Below are 13,575 nucleotides of genomic sequence, written 5' to 3'. Positions count from 1 at the left end.
TTACCCTCGCCAAGTGGTCTTCACTGCTATGCACTCCTCCAGACAGCTGAGACTGCAATGAGCAGGCTGGCAGGGCCCAGTGTCATGGCCTCATCTGCTGGCGCTGGAGTGAGAAGATGCTCCTGCTCCACTCTACCCCATCCATCAGGACATCGAGACGGCGGTCTGCAAAGTGAATTGCCAATTTCCCCATATCTGCCATTTCTGGAGCAAATGTCATGAACGATACAGGGCAACTCTAGACTGACTGACAATAACCTTTTACAGGTTGATCAGATGTTTGGGATGCCACTCCTCAGAATATCCCAGCAGGGGTGAGCTCTCCTAGCTTCATCAAGTGTTAGAAACAATGAGCGTTGGAGAATAGAGTGCTCTAGTAGATAGTCAATGAGGCAAGGTTGACATTAGTGCACTAAAACCCCCTCTGCCTCACAAAGAGAAACCCTCCATGAAAGAGCCTGAATTAGCCAAAAGAAGATTCCACATTTAATTTAAATAAGGAGGGATCAATTTTCTTAAAAAAGAGCATGCAGACATAATACTTGAACAGAAACCTTCCAAATAAAATAAATTCCATTTTTTAATATCTGATAAAGAAGAAAAACAGTTTTATGTGGTTTAGTTTTTGTTTTGTTGTTTTATGGTGTAAAATGCAACACTTTGCTCTTACAATGATGAATGCAACCAACTGGAATTTATTTTAAAGACAATTTGCATTTATCATTAATCGCACATCTGACTGCTATGTTTAAATGATGGAGAGAGACAGAGAGAGGGAGAAAGGGAAGTAAGAGAGTGTGAGGAACAAGGCAAAAAAGATAATGGATACCTATTAGAGTGCCTGAGTATTCATATCTATATTCAGGGTGTCATTTGCGTTACTGGATCTGGGACCCCTGTAATTTCCATCAATGCATACAACATGAGAATAAATTCATAAAGGATGTAATCACCTCATGGAATGCAGTGAAAGCATTGAACAATAGAACGTTTTTAAAAAGTATAGCACTCATGGAATGAAATAATTAATTGTTTAATTAAAAAGTACTGATTGAAACTTACAGACTGCTGAGAGGCCCGGATAGAATGGACATGGAGAAGATGTTTCCACTAGTAGGAGAGTCTAGGACCCAAGGACACAGCCTCACAGCAAAGGTATAATCCTCTAGAATTGAGAGGAGGAGGAATTTCTTCAGCCAGAGGGTGGTTAATCTGTGGAACTTATTGCCATAGAGAAGGTAAGAGATTAGGTTTGAAATACGTATCAGTCATGATTGAGTAGTGGAGCAGACTTGATGGGCCAAATGGTCTAATTCTGCACCCATATCTTATGTGCTTATGATATTAGTCATGTACTTCATTGGATTCAGGCACAGAAGATGCCCAAAGAATTGTCATTAACTTTTCCTGTATTTGCTATTAGTTTTTAAATGGCTGTATGGATACTAACCCCAAGAAAACCTCAAGGAGATATTTAATGGCCACAGAAATATTGAATAATGTCAGTATTAAGAGATAAAGTTAACCTTTTGTGAAGCACAAAACATACAACCATTTAACATTCAAGCCAATATTTGATTGACTTCATTTTCTACCAGCAATGTAGACCAATCTGATTCCCATAGCCTCAAACCACAGCTCTGAAACAAAGGTTTATTTGTTTTGATGGAAATGTAAATACCAATTCCTGCTCAGACTGGACTCAGGATTATTCTTTGATTCTTGGCTGATTTCCAAACTGCAAATTAATGTCTATATACAACTGCTGATGAACTCAGCTCTGCAGAGGGATTGCCCCTGATGTGGGAAATGGGTGTAGATGATTTGTTTTCCTTACATTAGCAATATGAGGAAACCAATGAAAATCATGCTGGAAAAATCAAATGAGCAGCAATTTAAAGTATTAATTATATTATCTCAGGGAAAGTTACAGCTTGATGCTCCAGTAATATGAATCTGGAGATTGATAATTTTGAAGAGAAAGATAGAACATAGAACATTACAGCGCAGTACAGGCCCTCGGGCCCTCGATGTTGCACTGACCTGTAAAACCAATCTGAAGCCCATCTAACCTATACTATTCCATTATCATCCATATGTTTATCCAATGACCATTTAAATGTCCTTAAAGTTGGCAAGTTTACTACAGTTACAGGCAGTTCCATACCCCTACTACTCTCTGAGTAAAGAAACTACCTATTACATCTATCCTGTAGCTATCATCCCTCAATTTAAAGCTATATCCCCTCATGCTAGCCATCACCATCTGAGGAGAAAGACTCTCACGGTCCGCCCTACCTAACCCTCTGATTATCTTATGTGTTTCAATCAAGTCACCCCTTAACTTTCTTCTCTCTAATAAAAGCAGTCTCTCAAGTCCCTCAGCCTTTCTTTATAAGACCTTCCTTCCAAACCAGGCAACATCCTAGCAAATCTCCTCTGAACCTTTTCCAAAGCTTCCACATTCTTAATATAATGCGGTGACCAGAACTTTACGCAATACTCCAAGTGCGGCCGCAGCAGAGTTTTGTACAGCTGCAGCATGACCTCACGGCTCCAAAACTCTATCTCTCTACCAAGAAAAGCTAACTCACTGTATGCCTTCTTAACAACCCTTATCAACCTGGGTAAAAACTTTGAGGGATCTATGGACATGGACAACAAGATCTCTCTGTTCATCTACACTGCCAAGAATCGTACCATTAGCCCAGCACTCTTTATTCCTGTTGCTCCTTCCAAAGTGAATCACCTCACGCTTTCCACATTAAGCTCTATTTGCCACCTATCAGCCCCAGATTTGCAGCTTATCTATGTCCCTCTCTAACCTGCAACATCCTTTGACATTATCCATAACTCCACCGACCTTAATGTCATCCACAAATTTAACTAACACTTCTACGACCTCATCCAGGTCATTTATAAAAATGACAAACAGCAGTGGCCTCAAAACAGGAGGCGGCACGGTGGCACAGTGGTTAGCATTGCTGCCTCACAGCGCCAGAGACCCGGGTTCAATTCCCGACTCAGGCGACTGACTGTGTGGAGTTTGTACATTCTCCCCGTGTCTGCGTGGGTTTCCTCCGGGTGCTCCGGTTTCCTCCCACAGTCCAAAAATGTGCAGGTTAGGTGAATTGGCCATGCTAAATTGCCCGTAGTGTTAGGTGAAGGGCTAAATGTAGGGGAATAGGTCTGGGTGGGTTGTGCTTCGGTGGGTCGGTGCGGTCTTGTTGGGCTGAAGGGCCTGTTTCCAAAATGTAAGTCTAAACTAATCCTTGCGGTATACCTCTAGTAATTGAACTCCAGTATGAACATTTCCCATCAATCACCATCCTCTGCCTTCTTTCAGCTAGCCAATTTCTTATCCAAACCATTAATCACCCTCAATCCCATGCCTTCATATTTTGTGCAATAGCCTAACGTGGGGAACCTTATCAAAAGCTTACTGAAATCCATATACACCACATCAACCACATTACCCTCATCTACCTATTTGGCCACCTTCTCAAAGAACTCAATGTGGTTTGTGAGGCACGACCAAAACCATGTTGACTATCCCTAATCAACTTATTCATTTCTTGATGATTATAAATCCTATCTCTTATAACCTTTTCTAAGACTTTACCCGCAACTGAAGTAAGGCTCACCAAGGTTGTCTCTACTCCCCTTCTTGAACAAGGGAGCAATATTTGCTACCCTCCAGTCTTCTGGCACTATTCCTGTTGACAATAAAGACATAAACATCAAAGCCAAAGATTCTGCAATCTCCTCCCCAGCTTCCCAGAAAATCCTAGGACCATTCCCATTCAGCCCAGGGGATTTATCTATTTTCACACTTTTCAGAATTTCTAACACCTCCGCCTGTGAACCTCAATCCCATTTAGTCTAGTAGCCTGTAATTCAATATTCTCCTTGACAATATTGTCTTTTTTCAGTGTGAATACTGATGAAAAATATCCGGAATAAGGTGGGTGAACTTGCAGCAGGGGTTGGTACCTGGGACTTCGATGTTGTGGCCATTTCGGAGCCATGGAGAGAGCAGGGACAGGAATGGTTGTTGCAAGTTCAGTGATGTAGATGTTTCAGTAAGAACTGGGAAGGTGGTAAAAGAGGGGGAGGTGTGGCATTGTTAGTCAAGGACAGTATTACAGTGGTAGAAATGATGTTTGAGGACTTGGCTACTGAAGTAGTATGGGCTAAGGTTAGAAACAGGAAAAGAGAGGTTACCCTGTTGGGAGTTTTCTATAGGCCTCTGAATAGTTCCAGAGATGTAGAGGAAAGGATAACAAAGATGATTCTGGATAGGAGCAAGAGGAACAAGATAGTTGTTATGGCAGATTTTAACATTCCTAATATTGACTGGAAATACTATAGTTTGAGGACTTTAGATGGGTCAGTTTCTGTCCAATGTGTACAGGAGGGTTGATGGGCCAACAAGGGGTGAAGCCACATTGGATTTGGTACTGGGTAATGAACCTGGCAAGGTGTTAGATTTGGAGGGAGGTGACCACAATTCAGTTATGTTTACTTTAGCAATGGAAAGGGATAAGCATATACCACAGGGTAAGAGTTATAGCTGGGGGAGAGGCAATTATGATGTGATTAGGAAAGATTTAGAATGCATTGGATGGGAAAAAAAGCTGCAGGGGATGGGCACAATTGAAATCTGGAGCTTATTGAAGGAACAGATACTGCGTGTCCTTGATAATTATGTACTTGTTAGGCAGGGAGGAAGTGGTCGAGCAAGGGAACTGGTGTTGAAGTACATACACCTCAAACCAATCTTCCTGCTTGCCAGTGCACTCTTGCGACCTTGAAACCATATTTCTGATCTCACTACTCTCAATCTACTGTACACTAGAACTACGATTTAGGTTCCCATACCCCTGATGAATCTGTTTAAACCCTCCTGAAGAGCATTAGCAAATTTTCCCCCAGGATATTGGGTTCAGGTGTAGACCATCCTGTTTGTAAAGATCCCACCTACCTCAGAATGAGCCCCAATTATCCAGGTATCCAAAACCCTTCCTCCTGCACCATCCCTGAAGCCACTTTTTCAACTCGTATCTCTCCCTATTCCTTGCTTCGCTAGCATGTGGCATAGGTAACAAACCAGAGAAAACAGCTCTCTTTGTTCTAGCTCTAAGCTTCCACCCTAGCTCCCTGAATTTCTGCCTTAAATCCACATCCCTTTTCCTACCTATATTGTTGGTGCCTATGTGGATGATGACATGGGACTCCCTTAAGGATCCCGAAAAGACAATCTGAGAAATCATGAACTCTGGCACATGGGAGGCAACACACCAACCATGTCTCTCACGTTCCCACAGAACCTCCTGTCTGTCCCTCTAACTATGGAGTCCAATAACTAATGCTCAGCTCCTCTCCCCCCCTTCCCTTCTGAGTAACACGGACAGACTCTGTGCCAGAGATCTGTGCCCCATGGCTTACCCCTGGTAAGTAATCACCCTCAATACGATATGCTTGTTATTGAGGGGAACTGCCACAGGGATCCCTACACTGTCTGCTGGTTCCCTTTCCATCCCCGACTGTAACCCATCTGCCCTTTTCTTGTACCTGAGGTGTTACTACCGCCCTGATATTCCTCTCAATAACCCCCACCAATTCCCGAATGATTCGAAATTCATCCAACTCCAGCTCCCTAACACAGTTTTTGAGGAGCTGGTGTTGGGTGCACTTCCCGCAGATGCAGTCAGCAGGGACACCCGCGGTGACTTTTACCTCCCACATTCTGCAGGAGGGACATTCAATTGCCCTAACCTCCATTCCCACTGTTCTAAATTCCCAAAGAGGCAATTGAAAAATAAAGAATGTAAAAAAAATCAGGAGAATTTGTGTAGTTGTTTGTATTCTTTGCTGTAATATTCAACAAGGTCCATTTCTACTTACAGTATTACTGTAATCATTATTAGTGATTTGTAGACTCAGGAAAATAATTGGGAATGGTCATTTGGTCCATCATGCTTTCCCAATAACAAACTGCATATCAGTATCATCTTTGGTATCATGGTGCTTCGTAGCAGCATTATGAAACAAGGTAGTTTTTATATACTCTGATGAAGAGTCATTCTGACTCGAAACGTTAGCCTGCTTTCTCTCCATGGATGCTGCCTGCCCCCCTGTGATCTCCAGCACTTTGTTTTCAGTATGTTTATACAAGCCAGTTTAGGCGATTTTATCTCAGAAGACCTGATCATAAACTTGGTCAAAGAGGCGATGAGTGTTTTAAAGACATGAAGTGAAAGAGAAAGGTTGGCTGGTTTAGGGAGAGAATTCCAGTGTTTGGAGCTTAAGCAACTGAAAGCAGAGTGACCAGTAATGGAGTGATTAATACCAGGGATGCTGACTACAATTAGGAAAGCAGAAAAGTCTCAACGGTTTTGGGACTGGTGGAGGTAACAGGGTTATGGTGTGGTGAGGTCAAGGAGGGATTTGGAAACACTGATGGGAAAATTCATATCAATTAATAATAGCGCCTGGCTAGGAGCCATCCCTGATGAAGGGCTTTTGCCTGAAACATCGATTTTCCTGCTCCTCAGATGCTGCCTGACCTGCTGTGCTTTTGCAGCACCACTCTAATCTTGACTCTGATCTCCAGCATCTACAGTCCTCACTTACATCTAGGAGCCAGTGTAGATGAGTAACCAGAGCTGAGATTAGGGTGTGCGAATAGCAGACTATTATCACAAGAAAACCTATGGATCCAAGAAATAAAAAGGAAAAGCTTTGTCCAACACAAAAAAAACCCTGGGAAAACACATCTCCAGCCTTTCAAAGGTAACCTGAAAACTCAGAAAATCACAGCAATTTAAGCACTCCTATTGACCCATATTCCAAGACACCGCCTTGATATCATTACATGTTCTCCTCTCTCCTCTCCTCTATCAACAGAGGAAACGAACTTCAAAATATCGGAGATAAGAGTGACAGCTTAGAATGGAACTTGGGTAGGAAGGGTAGGAAGAGGAGAAGTTGGCAGAGCAGGCATTACTCCTGGTCCCTGTTTGAGCATCCTGACACCTGGCTGGTTTTAATTCTGCAGGAGCACAAGAGAATGCCAGCTGATACCAAAAAGATAGGGACTGGCAACAACAGCAAAGAAATACCAGCTTTAATGCATAAAAAATGTCCTAGGGCATTTTACTGGAGCATTGCAAAACAAAGAAATGAAGAGGGCATTCGATACATGCATACATCTCCAATACTGTGATCACAACTTTATTATAAGGAAACAGCCCTTCCACGTGGTTCCATATGATAAGGATATGACTTGTCCAAGGGTGTGCAGGTTAGGTGGATTGGCCATGCTAAATTGCCCGCAGTGTCCAGGGATATGTAGATTTGGTGGATTAGCCACAGGAAATACAGGGTTACAGTGATAGGGACAGGGGCTGGGCCTGGGTCTGGGTCTGGGTGTGATTCTCTTCAGAGGGTCAGTGCAGACTGGATGGGTCAAATGGCCTCTATCCACACTGTAGGGATTCTATGGTTCTATAATCCTGCAGTCCTCAGGTGAAAGTGCTAAATTGGGGGAAGCTTAATTACAACAGCATTAGGCAGGAAACGGAAACATTAGGTTGGGGGCAGCTATTTGAGGGTAAACCTACATCTGGAAATGTGGGAGTCTTTTAAAGGCCAGTTAACCAGAGTTCAGAACTGACACATTCCTGTGAGGTTAAAAGATAAGGATGACAAAATTCAAGAATCTTTCGATGACAGGAGATATTGAATGGTTAGTCAAAAAGTAAAAAAGCATATAAAAGGTTTAGGAAACTGAAATGTGGCCCTTGAGAAATATAAACAAAACATAAAATAACTTAAGCAAGAAATTAATCAGAAGTGGAACTCAGTGATTAACAGAGTAATGCCACCCACTACCACAATTGACTGCCCACATGCTCACTCTCAACTCACTTGCAGACCGAACTACCCTCTCCCCCACCACCTAACCTGACAGCTCTCCTGACCTGACTACAACCCCCCCAAACTCATTCATGACCTGACTATCCCCTCAAGCCAACCTAGCTACCCTCCACCTGGAAATGACTACAACCTTGATTCAACTTAGCTGACCATCACCTGACTAAGTGATACCTAATTAATTAACAACCTAATTTTGCTTGTGTTTGTCAAACTATTTATCTATAAATGAGGAACCAGCCCTTCCAATCAGTGGTAGTCTTGTTTACTGAGTGATCTAGGAGAAAGGGCTCTGGCCCAAAACGTCGAATTTCCTGTTCCTTGGATGCTGCCTGACCTGCTGTGCTTTAACCAGCAACACATTTTCAGCTCTGATCTCCAGCATCTGCAGACCTCACTTTTTACTACTTATATCTAATTAACTGCCCACCCCACCTATGTGCTCCCCTGTACTATTAATCCATCCTTCACCCTCTCATCCATTCTGGCACCTTACATTGTTTTACCCCTCACTGAAAGAGACCTTGAGACCTTGCAAAACTCATCTGAGTACATCAAATAATGTCATAAATGTTCTCTGCATCATTTATCTTCACCGGTTTTCTCCTAGATCACTCAGTCAACAAGATTGCCACTGATTGGAAGGTCTGGTTCCTCATTTATAGATAAACAGTTTTACAAACACAAGCAAAATTATTCCTTGGCAGTGATAAACAAAACACTGAGTCACACAAGGAGGTATTAGGTCAGTTGACTAAAAGCTGGGTGAAAGAGGCAGATGTTAGGGAGTGTCTTTAAGAAGGAGTGCAATGTAGAGAGATATAGAGAGGGTATTCCAGAGTCAAGGTCTAAAGGCACAAATTGTGACCATCAATGGTGAAGCAATTAAAGCCAGGTACGGTCAAGAGGACAGACTTAGGTGAGCCTTGATATGTCAGAGGGTCATCGAGTTGGAGGAGGTCAGAGAGACAGGGGAGGGGCCTGGCCTAAGAAGAATTTGAAAAGAATGCAAATGTTAAAATGGAGGCATAGCTTGATTGGATGCCAGTGTAGATCACCAATGAAAGGGGTGATATGTGACTGGAACTTGGTATGAGTAAGGACACAGGGAGCAGAGTCTTGGGTGACATCAAGGTTCATGGAGGCTATAAGTGTGAGCAGAAAGCAAGAAGTGCATTAGAATAGTCAGGTATGGAGATAGGGAAGGCATGGAATGAGGGCTTCAGCAGCAGATGAGCTGATGCAAAAGTGAAACAGTGCTGGTTTGGAAATGTGGTTGGCAAGTTCACAACTTGCAACAAAATAATCTTGGCAGGACATCAAGGGAGGGAGGGGGACACCATGAAGCTACAAAAAATATGAAGAAGCTAATATATTGCAATCTCATGCATCAAAGCTAAACTTTGGTGTTTGGGGCAGCAGCTTTAGCTCTTAAATTCCAGTTCAAATGGCTTTTAATCCCCTTTACAGTTCTCCTTCCAAGTACAAAGCTATTCTGTTCTCATAAGATTCTGCGAGTCAGAGATTACTCTATAGTAATGACCTTATAGCAGCGCTGTGGCAATTCCAGCTGCATTATCAGTTTTATTATTTGATTGATTCCATACTATTAAAATAAATGAGAGGTCAGGATCCCTGTCATAGAGGTAGAATTTAATCTTGAAAAATTATATGATGCTCTTGGAATACTTGTGGTTTGGCCTGAAGTTTATGCCACCATCCAGCTCTTCCTCCAGGCTCAGAATTCAGCATTAACCATCCGACCTTCGGTATTTAATTAAAGTCCTGCCCCAAATTTTCATTCTGCCCTCATATATACCATAACAGGTCATGCTTCACAGCAATCAGAACAGAAAACCCGTCCCTTCCATTGATTTTCACAGTCGCTTTATTTTTGTACAAAGCTCAGAGTTGAGGATCTAGTTCCCATGCCACCCCCTCAGCTGTTTCTGCAGTTACGCTGCTTTTGTTAATGCAATGGGAGAGGAAACAAAAGGAAGAACATTTTTTTCAAATAATATGATCAGAAATTTGTAATCAATCTGTTGGTGAGGTATGGGAAACAGGAGGAATTTGACTTACCCACTTGATACTCTGCACAACCACCACTGCATAACTTCCTACCACTAGCACTGAAATAGAGGCAAACATTTGCTAACCAGACTCGCATGTTGCAGTAGCATTGGAATGCCTGGTTCCTGAAATTCATAGTGCTCTGTGTGTCCGCGGTATAACAGCTACTCTGAACCCTCTAAAGGAAAGACAAAACCATGATCAGGTGTTCTCAAAGGCAGATAAAAGGTGCATGGTCAAGCACATCATCAACTGAAATTGAGAGGTCCTTGACTCTTCCAACTTTTCTTTTTCTCAAACGGATATTTGTTTGACGACTTACTTAATGGGAATTTTCCAGATAAACAGTCTGCTTGACCATCCTCTCTTATGACCAGGCCCCAGGCAAGATTCTCTGATTTGTAATAGTTCCAGCTACCTCCCAAGTGAGGAGCGGTGAACTTGCTTTCCTTCCTAATACACCTACCTCTCTTGGTTGGTTGCAAGAAGGTTGAATGAGAAAGGATTCCTTCCCTCGTTGATGTCATTCTCCCAGAACAAGTGAATTTAAGTTCTTAAAGGAGCCAATTTAACCACGTTTTTCCAAACTAACTAAATGCAACATGCATATTGGCACATTAGACATGGAAGCATGTCCAAGAAAGATAAAAATTTATAAAAATGTACAGTTTAGTCTCTGAGTTCTGTGAAGAGCAGAAAGTGTGATGTTTCATCTGTTACATTGTGTGATACTGGTTCCACTGATGTTAATAAATAGCAGCTGATTTGGAAATGCTTGGTTTTGCACAGGACATCACAACCCAGTTTATTTTAACATCCTTCCCTCCCTTTGAAGGACTGATATTTGAGACTCCCTTGGCAACTTTAGTTTCTGGATTCCTTTCCAGACAGTCCTGAATCCACAGTAATTACTTTTTAAAAAAAAAGTTGAAAAGTTTAATATGTCCGTAAGTAATTTGAGGTTCACATCCATTGTCGGAACACCTCTTGTTTAATTTGAAAGAAGCTTGTTTCGCTACAGGGCTTGTAATACCATACCTCTCTAACACAACTGTTAAAACTTATAGTTCACTTACTCCATGAGATGCACTTTCATTTCCTGATCTTTGAAGCCAGAACATGTTATACTTCCAGTACTTGGTATCTGGTAGACAACAATTCCCAGATGTTTGAAATTCTCATGAATACACACTTTTATTATATCTCAATTTCTAATGCAACAGAAATGACATGCACCATTAGAGATTGAGAGAAAATAGCTATGGTCACATGGACAAAACTACACCAATGTAAAAGTATCACATTTTTATCTAGAACAAATATACAGCGTGGAGTTATAAAAGGTCCTTAATGCAGTAAGATATACCAGGAGAGTTACCAAATAAGATTTGACACCAAGCTACATAGGACATTTTGCTACAGGTATTAGAGGGTGTCTTCAGGAAAGTGGGAGAGATTGAGAAGGAAATATCTTAATTACTAATCAAGAAATAGAGAAATAAAGAGCCAACACTGAACAGGAATATTTTCTAAAGGTTGAATGATGCCAATTTGGATATCAAACAGTAACTTGTGCTTTCATTTCAGGTTAATATCTGAAAATATGGAACACTTTGTTCTGTAACTCAATTCCTTTAGCCTCTTGCTCATTTACACATTATCCATGTGGAAGTCTGAATTGTGGTTGTTCGGAGATTATGCCATCAAACTGGATAGTGTTCACATCTGACATCTGCACACATACTTCCAGCATCATTAAAAACAAATACTTACAGCTTGGATAGAGATTACTGGGACAATGTTAACCCTGTGTGAATTTGGGTCAGGGGTCAAATTATTTAAAAAAAAACTTCAAATACAAACCAGCCAGTGTTACACTCACTTGATGATTTCCAATGATCTCTACCAGGGCCACCCAGCATTACCCCCAATCTCCCCCTGCCCCCACAGTAATTGCCCCAATTCTCCCCTCTGATCTTTCCATTCTCCACCCAGTAATCGCCCCCACTTTCTCCTGTGATTCTCCCCACTCTCTACCCGGTGATCTCCCTTAAAATCCCCTGTGATCTCTCCCAGTCCGCCCCCATTATCTCCTCCACTGTCTCCTGGGATTTCTATCACTATTTCACACTAATCCCCCAATCCCTCCCATGATCACCACATTAGCGGGTTTTGAGAGGATTTGCAGCTCATGTTGATGTTTTGGATGTAGGTTTGCTCACTCATCTGGAAAGTTCCGTTTCAGACGTTTCATCACCATACTAGGTAACATCTTCAGTGAGCCTCTGGATGAAGCACTGCTGATAATTCATGCTTTCTATTATAGGTTTGGGTTTCTTTGGGTTGGTGATGTCATTTCCTGTGGTGATGTAATTTCCTATGGCGACGTCATTTCCTGTTCTTTTTCTCAGGGGTGGTTAATAGGGTCCAAGTCAATGTATTTGTTGATAGAGGTCTGGTTGGAATGCCATGCTTCTAGGAATTCTCATGTGTGTCTCTGTTTGGCCTGTCCTAGGATGAATGTGTTGTCCCAGTCGAAGTGGTGACCTTCCTTATCTGTATGTAAGGATACTAGTGAGTGAGGGACATGTCATTTTGTGGCTAGTTGATATTCATGGATCCTGGTGTCTAGTTTTCTGCCTGTTTATCCGAAGTAGTGTGTGTTACAGTATTTGCATGGTATTTTGTAAATAACATTAGTTTTGTTTGTTGTCTGTATAGGGTCTTTCAAGTTCAATAGCTACTGTTTTAGTGTGTTGGTGGGTTTGTGGGCTACCATGATGCCAAGGGGTCTGAGTAGTCTGAGTAGGACTAGCCACCAGGATCCATGAATATCAACTAGCCACAAAATGACGTGTCCCTCTCTCACTAGTATCCTTACATACAGATAAGGAAGGACACCACTTCGACTGGGACAACATATTCATCCTAGGACAGGCCAAACAGAGACACACATGAGAATTCCTAGAAGCATGGCATTCCAACCAGACCTCTATCAACATATACATTGACTTGGACCCTATTTACCACCCCCTGAGAAAAAGAACAGGAAATGACGTTGCCATAGGAAATTACATCACCACAGGAAATGACATCACCAACCCAAAGAAACCCAAACCTATAATAGAAAGCAAGAATCATCAGCAGTGCTTCGCCTGGAGGCCCACGGAAGATGTTGCCTAGTAGGGTGACGGAACATCTGGAAATGACCCTTCCAGCTCAACGAGCAAATCTACATCCAAAACCTCAACCTGAGCTACAAATCTTCTCAAAACTCACTATTTGTCATGTTAATTTAGCATGCAGTTATTGTCACCCTTCAATTGAAATATCATAGTAATCAGATTATGGATTTAATAAAAAGGTACTCTTGAGTGAAAGAAAGAGGAATTTCATTACAGAACAACTTGGAAAAAGAATAATAAAATATGACATCAAATACATACAAACAATCACAGGTACCTTATTTAAAAAAGAGAAATTTAAAACAAAAAGGACAACCAAAAATCAGTAGTTTAAAATAAAAGTTATTACTGTCCCTGAAATGTTATGATTTAACCTGAG

The sequence above is a fragment of the Hemiscyllium ocellatum genome, chromosome 8, assembly GCF_020745735.1.
Source record: "Hemiscyllium ocellatum isolate sHemOce1 chromosome 8, sHemOce1.pat.X.cur, whole genome shotgun sequence".
NCBI classification, from domain to species: domain Eukaryota; kingdom Metazoa; phylum Chordata; class Chondrichthyes; order Orectolobiformes; family Hemiscylliidae; genus Hemiscyllium; species Hemiscyllium ocellatum.
The sequence above is the reverse complement of the archived record's forward strand: the minus strand, read 5'-3'. Positions refer to the sequence as shown.